Source organism: Corvus moneduloides, chromosome 5 (assembly GCF_009650955.1).
Source record: "Corvus moneduloides isolate bCorMon1 chromosome 5, bCorMon1.pri, whole genome shotgun sequence".
Lineage (NCBI taxonomy): Eukaryota > Metazoa > Chordata > Aves > Passeriformes > Corvidae > Corvus > Corvus moneduloides.
Window position 1 is genome coordinate 1410290 of NC_045480.1, and position 10727 is coordinate 1421016.

The 10727-nt window shown below is 51.1% G+C and overlaps 1 long non-coding RNA gene across 1 annotated transcript; it reads right to left on the reverse strand.

Moving 5' to 3' along the window:
• Positions 1–378: 378 nt before the first annotated feature.
• On the reverse strand, positions 379–10066 carry LOC116444466. The gene is made up of 3 exons (XR_004240329.1): positions 9942–10066; positions 4994–5060; positions 379–884 (listed from the first exon to the last, which is right to left on the reverse strand). It is a non-coding gene; the product is annotated as an uncharacterized LOC116444466 (long non-coding RNA).
• Between the last annotated feature and the right edge of the window lie 661 nt (positions 10067–10727).

The window sequence follows — 10727 nt, forward strand, 5'->3', positions numbered from 1 at the left end:
GGGGGAGAAGGGATTTGCGTCGGGATGGAAAGGAGGGAAAGGATTTGGGAGTGGGGAAAAGTCGGGATTGAGGCCGAGGGAGACAAATCCCGGTGGTTTTACTGCCCTGGAATCAAAAATGATGGATTGTAGCCCCAAAAATTCCCACAGAGAGGGAGGATCTCAGGGCAGGAGCAGCAGCCCCGCTCCAGGAATTTCTGGATGCAGGAGGATCCTGTTATCCCAGCTCCCAGAAAATCCTTGGAATACAGGAGGGGCTCCTCTCCAGGGATCTCTGGATACTGCTGGGTTATCCCAGCTTCCAGAAGATCCTTGGGATACAGGACCAGCCCCACTCCAGGGATCTCTGGATCCTGCCAGGCTCTCCCAGCTCCCAGAAAATCCTTGGGATCCAGGAGCAGGTCCCACATCCAGCATTTTGGAAGCTTTTCCAAGCTACGAGCCTGAGGGAAGGCCAGCTGGAATTGTCCTGGAATTGTCCTGGAAATCCTGACACGTCTGGGGCTGAGGGAGGAGGGAAAATCCTCCTTCTCTAAATTCCTGAAAATCCATTTGTGATCCCAAAAAACCCTTGTGGGCTCATCCCCTCCCTGCCTCCCGGGAATGGCAGGAAAGTGTCAGAAAAAAGGGAATAAAGGAATGGAATTCGTGGGCAGGCCTGGAGAACTCATGGAAGCAGGAATATCAGCAGGGTTGGGAATACGTGAAGGAATCACCTGGAGTTCATCCCAGTGATCGCACGGCCACTTCCATGGACCCAAAGGCCACATCCATGATCCCAAAGGTTTCTTCCATGATCCCAAAGGTTTCTCCATGGTCACTCGGATTGAAAAGGTGGGACAAGATGAGGAGCCCTCCGGTCAAAGGATTCCACGGAAAATTCCCTGGAAAACAAAGACCTGGGCCATTTCCATGCTGTATTCCCGATTCCATCTGCCCTCCCTTTGCCTCTCCTTCTTTTTTCCAATCCTTCCTCCTCCTTTCCCAAGGTTTTTCCTGGCCATTCTCCCTGTGGATCATGGGGGAGTTTGCTTTTCCTTATTTTTCCCTTTTTTTTTTTATAATGGATTTTAAAATCCAGAGGAATCCCTGTTTGGGAATGGGGAGGTAACGGACGAGGCCTGGAGCAACTGCTGGGACGGAGTTTGGATACTCTGTGGGATTTTCCCTCTGGGAATCATGGATGACTCCTTCCAAGACATCCAGGAACATGAACCTCCCCCCTCCAAATCCAGGGATCTGCGCTCATCCAGTGGCTGTTCCAGAGGGTGGGATCCAGGTTAAATCCACCAGGATGGAGGCTGGGAAGGGAGATATCCACAGGAGGAATCCTGCAAAGATCCCTTGGGAATTCCGGCCTCTCACCTTGGTTTCCATCAATCCTGACGGATTTGAACAGTTCCTCCCAGCTAAGCGAGGTCAGCCTGGGTTTTCAGGGAAGGAATTCGAGGAACGGGAAGGGGAAAGCGGAATCTGTGCTGGAATGGGAAAAGTCTGGGTGGTCGAGCAGCATTGGCCGAAGGAGAACATCCAAGGTGTCCAAGGTGTCCCTGGGCTTCCAAAGTGCTTTTCCCAAAATTATTTGTCCCTCTGTCCCTCCTGAAAGCCCCCAGGATGGATTTGGGATGTTGGAATTATATTTGTTATATTCAGGGAATCCTGGAATGGTTTGGGATGGAAGGGACCTTAAATCCCATCCATTCCCATCCCCATTCCATGGGCAGGGACACCTCCCACTATCCCAGCTGGATCCAAGCCCCAGTGTCCAGCCCGGCCTTGGACATTCCCAGGGATCCAGGGGCAGCCCCAGCTGCTCTGGCAATTCCAGCCCAGCCCCTCCCCACCCTCCCAGCCAGCAATTCCTTCCCAACATCCCAGCCCAAGCTCCCCTTTCCCACTGGGAAGCCATTCCCTGCCTCCTGGCCCTCCAGCCCTTGGCCCCAGTCCCTCTGCAGCTCTCCTGGAGCCCCTTTAGGCCCTGCAAGGGGCTCGCAGCTCTCCCTGGCTCCTTCCCTTCTCCAGGGCAACATTCCCAGCTCTCCCAGCCTGATCCAGAGCAGAGGGGCTCCAGAATCCCTTGGAAGATCTCCATGGCCTCCTCTGGATTTGCTCCAGCAGATCCACATCACATCCTTCTGCTGTCAGGATAACTCCAAACAATGGATCAGTGGCACTGAGCTCTCCCTGGCACCTGGAGCAGCATCCAGGTGGGAATTCCCAGCACATGGGGAATCCCCAGCCCTGTTTAACCCCTCCCAGTCCCTCCCATCCCCCACTCAACCCAGCACAGGTGACCTGGAATCTCTTTGGGAATAAAACTCCCTCCTCTCCCTGCCTGGAATTCTTCCCACCAGGAATTCCCAATCCGTGTTTCCCTGGGGTTTGCTCTGTCCCTAGGTCCTGCCCTCTCCCTGGAAGTTGGGATCCTGCAGGGAAGGAAAGGAATTGTTCCATTTTTCACATATTCCCAATTCCTGCCCTCGCACGCTCCGAGGCAGCCGCAGCTCCAGGATCCCGGAGTGTTTATTTAGGAGCGAGAAGCCTGAAATCCGACGCTGTCTCCACAAAAATCCTCCAATCCCTTGAACAACGGTCCCTGTTTATCAGCACGGATCCCTTTGTTTTCCTGCTTTTCCTCCAGGGATGCAACAGCCGCTCCTGAGGAATTCGCTCTCCGAGCCAGAGGTTGGATTTTGGGAGCGTTGAAAATCCACGGAGGTTGTTGGGGTTATTTCCACGTTTACAGGGAGCACATTCCGGCCCCATGGGAAACATTCCATCCATCCTGGCCTCTCCAGGGGGTGACTCATCCCTGCTGGAGTTCGTGTCCGAAGCGGGGCAGAAATGGAACTCGGGATCGAGGATGGGAAGCAAGAACGTGGATTTTTAGTCCTGCATTCCCAGATTTCCTGCAGAGCCCTCAGCTCTTCTCCTGATCCTATTGGGAGAAGCTCCACCTTCCATGGGAAATGAGGAGCCCCTTGGGAATTCTGTTGGCATCTTCATCCTGGTGTGCCCAAAAAAGAGTGGATGCACTTCCAGGGCCTAAAGGGGCTCCAGGAGAGCTGGGAATGTTGCCCTGGAGAAGGGAAGGAGCCAGGGAGAGCTGCGAGCCCCTTGCAGGGCCTAAAGGGGCTCCAGGAGAGCTGCAGAGGGACTGGGGCCAAGGGCTGGAGGGCCAGGAGGCAGGGAATGGCTTCCCAGTGGGAAAGGGGAGCTTGGGCTGGGATGGTGGGAAGGAATTGCTGGCTGGGAGGGTGGGGAGGGGCTGGGCTGGAATTGCCAGAGCAGCTGGGGCTGCCCCTGGATCCCTGGGAATGTCCAAGGCCAGGCTGGACACTGGGGCTTGGATCCACCTGGGATGGTGGGATTTGTCCCTACCCATGGAATGGGGGTGGTCCTTAAGATCCCTCCCATCCCAACCCATTCCATGCTCTATCACGGACACCATTCCTCATCCCTGGAGGGGAAAAATTCCTCCAGGAAAAATTCCTTCACTCAAAGAGTGGTCAAGCACCGGAACAAACCTGGAATCACCATCCCTGGAAGTGTCCAGGTGGATATTTCAGGATACGGATTTGCAGATGTAGTGGTGTTTGCTCAAAGGTTGGATTTGATGGATTTGGAGACCTTTTCCAACTTTATCCTAAAATTCCTAAGCTTTGGCACTCCAGCTCTTCCAGAGCAGCATTTTAAGGGACAACACTCTGGAAAAATGGGAGCAATCGGCAATTCCAAATAAACAACAAAATAATTCCTTCCTATGAGTAAAATCCGAGTAAAATTCCCAAGCTTTTAAGACATTTTAAGGATTGAGGCTCTGGATTCCACAGGGAAAATCCAGCAAGTCCAGCAGAAAGGGGGGAAAAGAGCCACAAATTCAGGGATGGAATTCCAAGTCCTAGAAATAGATTATCCAAACCACTGGGAGGCCTAAGACACAGGGATGATCCTCTGGGAAGGACACAATTCCAGGTGGCCTCTCAGAGACTTTTCCAGGGATATTTTCTCAATTCCTACAGCAGGAAGGAAGCTGAGGAGCTGAGCAGCAGGAATTCCAAGGATCTGGGATATGGGAATGGAGGCATGATGTCACAGGATGGAGTTTCTGTGTTTTTTGTGGATCCAAAGGAATTCTGACATCACAAATGGAATAAAAACTGGGCTAAAAGGGCGGCAAAGTCAAACGAATCCCAAAATTCCCGTTTCCTTTCTTTTCCCTGGATTAAGCCACCCCTGGGTCATCACGAGCTGTGCTTTGTTACCCAAATCCATTTTATAGGATTTCTCTTCCCAGTTTTTTTTGAAAGGACACAGAGCCCTAAATCCACAAGATGTCAACTAATCCCTGTCCCAGCCCCGGAGCGGAAAAATTCCCTCGGTGTCCCAGGGGTCGTGACCTTGTTTATAAATCCCGGGATAGAACAGCAGCTGCTGACTCATTCCCAACATGACTCATCCCAAACCCCGGATCCTTCCCCTCTGGCTCTTCCCGGCCTCCCTCCAGGGTTTTTTTTTGGCTGCTTAACCTCACTCCAGCCCCTGGCATTTTGGGACCGTGCCCTTGGAATTGCGGCGCAGTTTTCCAGCCTGGTTCTCCTGCTGGCGGAGTTTGTTTTGGAGAAGATTCCCGGTCAGTGCCACCTGCAAATCCCTCACTGAAATTCCTGGTTTTTTATGGAGGTCATGAGTGGAGATGGGGGAATATAAGAGGGATGTGGAGGTGTTGGAGCGAATCCAGAGGAGGCCTCGGAGTTGCTCCGAGGGTTGGAGCTCCCCTGCTCTGGAGGCCAGCTGGGAAAGCTGGGAATGTTCCCCTGGAGAAGGGAATTCCCAGAAGTGTCCAAGGCCATCTTGGAATGGGATTCTCCACCAAGAGGTGCCTGAGGGCTCAGGGAATCCGTGGAAGGAGGGCACGGAGTCACCTCAGCAGGGAAAAGTCATTCCAGGATGAAAGAATTCCATGACAAAATCCATCAGGGTGGCAACAAACCTGGTCCACGGATTTGTCCAACAAAATCTTCCTACAGCCTCTGAATCAGCCACGGGGAGCTGGATTTCTGTGGGAATAGCAGAGGGAATTTTGTAAGACAGGGAACAACAGAATGGCCTAAATTGTTGAGATTAGGAGGAGTTCGATTTAAAATGAAAAAGGAGGAGAAAAGGGGGAAAAAAGGAGGAAAAAAAGAGGGGGGAAAAAAAAAGGAGAAAAACAAAAATGAGGGAGAAAAAGGAAAAAAGAGGGGAGGAAGGAGCCGGGAAATAGGGAGGGGCGGAAAAGGAGGGGGAAAATCCAGGAAGAGTCGGGAGAACATCCCAGAACGGCTGCACCTCCCAGTGCTGAGTTTAAGCTTTTGGGATGAGGTTTCCTCATCCCAAAAAGTTGGGCCCAAATTCCAGCTGAAACCACTGGGAAAAAAAAATTGCCGGATCCAACAATTGGAGCAAGAAAAAATGGGAAAGGCGTTATCCAGGTGCAGCTCCCAGCCTGGAAGTGGTTTGGATTTAAATCTTCCTGATTTGGGGTTTTTGATGAGCCCTGGGGCTCTCTTCCCGCTCTGATCCTATGGAAAATCCCGACTATCCCAGAATTCTGTCCCTGTTTCAGAGGTTGTGGCATTTCCTTCCAGCATCTCTTCCCAAATTTTATTCCTCATTTCCCAAATCCTACAAATGGATTCCCACCCAAACTGGCAGAACGGGAACTCTGACACAACCAGGAGCAGCTGGAAAAGCTCGGAATTCCCAAACAGGGAAAACAAAGATACATCCCTGGCTGGGGCAGGCTGCCCTTCCCAGAATTTCCATGAAAAATACCGGAAAAGATCCCAGCTTCCAGCATCCGGGTCTGATTCCACATTCCTTATGGATTTTCCAGGAGAGGTAGGACAGGTAGGAGTGTCCGAACTTGGGGATTCCTGGAATTTTTGCCTTTAAATCCCGTTTTCAGCTGTCAAAAATGAAGCATCCACCCCCATGGAATGCAGGGCGTATTCCATAGTTTGGAATTCCCTGGATTCTTCAGCCAGACAAAGGCTGAGGGGGGTGTGAATTTCTTATTTTATCCATGGAAAATTATTCTGGGAATCTTTTCCCTTCGGAATGCTGGAATTGGACTTGGAACTGTCTCCATATCCTCAGGTACTCTGGAATGCTCCAACTGGGACGTTTCCTTAGGAATAATATCCTAAAAATCCCTCAAGTCCCATGGGAATGTCCCTGTGCTCCTTCCCTTGGATCTAAGACGCAACCAGGAATTCGGGAATTGCCTGGAATTCGGAACCAGACTCAGGTGAGTTACCTCCATCTCAGTTCCAGGGATTCCAGCTCCTTTTCCCACCCCTTTTCCCTAAAAACTGGAGTTTCTCAATTCCCGATGTCTTGGAGAAGCAAACCTGCGGCTCAGGTTGACATCCAAGCATGGGAAAAGGCTGGAATGTCAGGGATTTACCAGTTTTGGACACTTTCCTTGGCATTTTGGGGGTGATCCCATCTTTCACCGCTCCCTGTCTCAGCTTTCCCCGGGATGGCTCCTCAGGGGATGTCGGGAATAGCTGGAATGTGGGAATTTCTAGCCCAGAGCGGAATTGTTTCTGCCTTGGTGGGACTTCCTGGCTCCCGTTAAATCCCTCCTCTTCTCCAAAGGAATTTTTAGGGAGAAGCACCACAGGATCCATCGGAGCTGTGGAATGAACGATGGAATTCCACCTTGGAATTGCCATGAGGCACCAAAATGGGGAATTTTCTCTCTCCAAGGGAAAACCAAAAGCACTTGGAGAGGGAAAAAAGGTGGATGAGCTCTCCCTCCTCAGCTCCAGCACGTCAGGCTTGGATTTAAGGAGCAGCCAGAGGGAATTTGGCCTGGAATTCCGACTCAATGGAGCAATTTTATGGATTTAGGCACCTCGGATGAACAACCCAGGAAGGGATACCCTCAATTTGGCCATTCCCAAAAAACCAGGAATTCTCTGCTCCATGGGAGACATCATTCCAAGATATCCCCAGGAGCTCCCTGGCTCCATCCAGCGGCAAAAGCTCCCGGCTCAACCTTTTTCCCTTCTCCACCCCACTGACCTTTAAGAACAATTCCAAAGCCGAGCATTTTTCCAAGCCCTCTCATCCCAAAAAATCTGAGCCTCCAACACCAGCGCCGCCGGCATCTGCCAGGATCGACTTCCAAGTCTTTTTATGGCTTCATAAAGTGGGGATCAGGGGGATTTTTCCACAGCAGTTGAGGAGAAGGAGACTTTCTCCACTTCTTTTCTTTCGGAATTTCGGTTCTTTCGTTTAGGGAAGGAGGATAAAAATAACCCCTGGATTTAGGGGGTTTTTTTCCCTAAAAAACAGAGCGGGATTTGTTGGTGAATCCCATAAAATTTTTGTTCCTCTCCTTCCCTCTCCCGAGCACTTTCCAGCTCTAATTTTATCCAGATGCTTTTCCTACTAAAACCCTTCCCTTTGGAGTTTCCCTATCTCCCACCCCCACAGCTCCCAGGACCTTTTTTCCTTGATATCTCTCCCATTTTTCCGGCTATTCCTGAAGGTCTTGGGACTCTTCCTGATGTCTCTCCCTCCTCGCTTTCCCAGCTTGGAATGTTATCTGGATTATCGTTGTCTCTTCGGTTAATAATTATTAATATATTAACATGAATATATTAGTATTAATAATTAAATAATAATACTTATAATTAATTAATAATTAAGTGATCCAGCCCAAATTAATGGCAAAGCCAAGCCAAGAAAAGTGGGAATGAGTTGTGTCCACTGCCTGTTCCCAAATCCAGCTGGAGGAAAAGGGATTTATTCGGAATTAAAGTGGGAAAAAGGCAGCAACAAATTCAGGGAATGAAATTATGGAAGCACTGGATGTTTTTTCCCAAGGGCCACATCTCCAGCTCCAGATGGATCCTGCGCATCTCCATGGATCGCTGGGCTCCAGTGGCCACGTATGGAATTCTTTGCCATGCTGGGAACACAAAGAATCCTGGAATTAGGAGCAGCTTCGCTCCAGTCAAATTCCAGCCCCTGCCAAGCAGGATCAAGAGCAGGTCCAAGGCCGGGAAGAGACCGGGATTTGGGAATGGCACATTCCGTATCTCTTTCCTTGTGTCCAGCACCTTGTGGATCATCACCTGCACAATAAAGATGCCGGATGTTCCTTAATTTTCCATGCCAGAGCCGAATCCAAGGATCGGACATCCTGCCATGGACAGCTGTGTTTCCTGGGAAATGGGAAAGGAAAAGAGCATTCGAGTATTCCCAGCCCTAATTCCAAGATGCTGCTCCCGATGCCTTGACAGGAGTTCAGGATAAGGCTCAGTTCCCTGAAACTGGATATTGAATTCCATTTGGGATGTCATGGAATACCCAAAGCTGCGGTTGGATAGGAGAAAAAAGCCGAGGAAAACCCTTTCCCTTCTGGAAAGGCCACGGAAGGTCAGTGGGAATCAGAATCAGGGAATGGTTTGGGTTGGAAGGGTCCTTAAAGCCCATCTGGATCCAACTCCAGGGACACTTTCCCATATCCCAGGGTGCTCCAAGCCCTGTCCAATCTTGCCTTGAACACTTCCCGGGATACAGGGGCAGCCACGGCTTTTCTGGGAATGGGGAAATGGCTGTAGACGACATTCCCTTCCCTGGGAAATCCATCCCAGGATAGAGTGGCCTTTCCAGGAAAATCCACATTCTCCATGAGGGAAGACCATTCCTTGTTTCTCAGTTCTACACTGGAATGGGATCTGAGACTGCTCCAAGATTTTGGGATTTCAGGTGAAGCTCAGTGGGAACAAACCCAGCTAAGGTCAAGGGAACCCTCTGGAATGGAACAATCCCTTTTCCATGCACACACCTGGTCATGGAGCAGAAAACTGGGATTGGGGAAGGACATGAATGGGGCTTGGAGAAACCTGGGATAGTGGGCGGTGTCCCTGCACATGGATGGATTGGGAATGGGATGGGATTCCAGGTCCTTTCCCACCCAAAGCATTCCAGCATTCTGGAGCCCCTCTGCTCTGGATCAGGCTGGGAGAGCTGGGAATGTTGCCCTGGAGAAGGGAAGGAGCCAGGGAGAGCTGCGAGCCCCTTGCAGGGCCTAAAGGGGCTCCAGGAGAGCTGCAGAGGGACTGGGGCCAAGGCCTGGAGGGCCAGGAGGCAGGGAATGGCTTCCCAGTGGGAAAGGGGAGCTTGGGCTGGGATGTTGGGAAGGAATTGCTGGCTGGGAGGGTGGTCAGGGGCTGGGCTGGAATTGCCAGAGCAGCTGGGGCTGCCCCTGGATCCCTGGGAATGTCCAAGGCCAGGCTGGACACTGGGGCTTGGATCCAGCTGGGATGGTGGGAGGTTTCCCTGCCCATGGATGGGGTGGGAATGGGATGAGCTTTAAGGTCCATCCCAACCCATTCCATGATTCTGTGAGTGCAGGAGCCGGGATTGGGAAGAAGCTGAACATTGGGAACACAGGAAAATCCATCGGAGAAGCTCCCTGGGAAGAGTTGGAACATTCAACTCCAGGCAGGACAGCAATTCCCAACTCCTACCGCAGCCCAGCAAGGAACGGCCATTCCCAGTCCAGGAGAGGGCCTGGAGCTTAAATTCAGCATCAGGTCCAACCTCTCCGGAATGGATGCATTCCTTAAACGATCCGGGCCATTCCCGTGGAATATTTCAGGTTCCCCACATGGCTTCTGGAAGCCGTGGCTGCTGACTCATCCCGAAAAGATTCCCACTTCCATCATTTTTCACGGCACTCGTGTCCCTTCAACTCAAACGTGAGCCGTCCCTGCGGCATTAAATCCGCCCGGGATTGGGAATGTCAACAACAACACGGAGCGCCTGGGATTCATTTTGCCCTTGGAATCATGCGGGATCCGTGGCGGGATTTCAGTTGGAAAAGCTCCGGCTTCCTTTCCCTCCCTGCCTGACTCACTGCTCCCGTCCCTCCTGACCTTTTCCTTGTGCAACCGTCCGAGTGCCACCAAAAACCAGCTGGGATTCCAACTTTTCCAAGGGGGATCCGGGAGGAGCTCCTGGAAATGCACGAACCATCCTGGGGAAAGAGGAGGATGAGCAACGATCCTAAAAAAAGATGATGGATTCCGATTTAATTCTGCTCCCGAAGAATGAAAGGAAAAGAAAATTAGACCTCGCTCCGCAGGCACGGTGGAAAATCTGGGAAGGATTTTTTTTCTTCCCTGATTTATTCCTTATGTTTCTGTTCCCTGGTTCCTTTTTCATGGATTTAGGAAAAAAAAAGAACAGGGAAGCGAGAGGGAATAAAAAGGTCATTTTGGGGACACGAACTGTCAGGGACAGGGAAGTAAAATCTCCCATTTCCAGCAGCAGATTCCCGATCCTATAAATAATCCCCATTTCTGCTTCTTCCCTCTGTCCCCTTCCAAATCCATGGTGGAAAAACAGCGCCTGCACCATTCCTGGGGGTTTTTTTGGGATGAAATGGGGTGGTTTTATTTAATGCCATGTCTTTGTCCAAAGCTGCTTCCCAAATGGGGTTAAAATTCCAAGTGGAGAGCGGGATGAGTGGGAATGAGGGGGGAAGGGATGGTGGGAAGCGCTGCTCTTCCCGAAGGAGATAAGGCATGGACAGGAACCCCATGCCAGGTGTTGGGAATATCAGGAATGAAGAATTCCTGCAGGGAGGAAGGGAGAACCGGAGCATCCTTAGGAAAAAAAAACACCGGGAGAGGGCTGAGGATTGATAGACAAAGGAATGA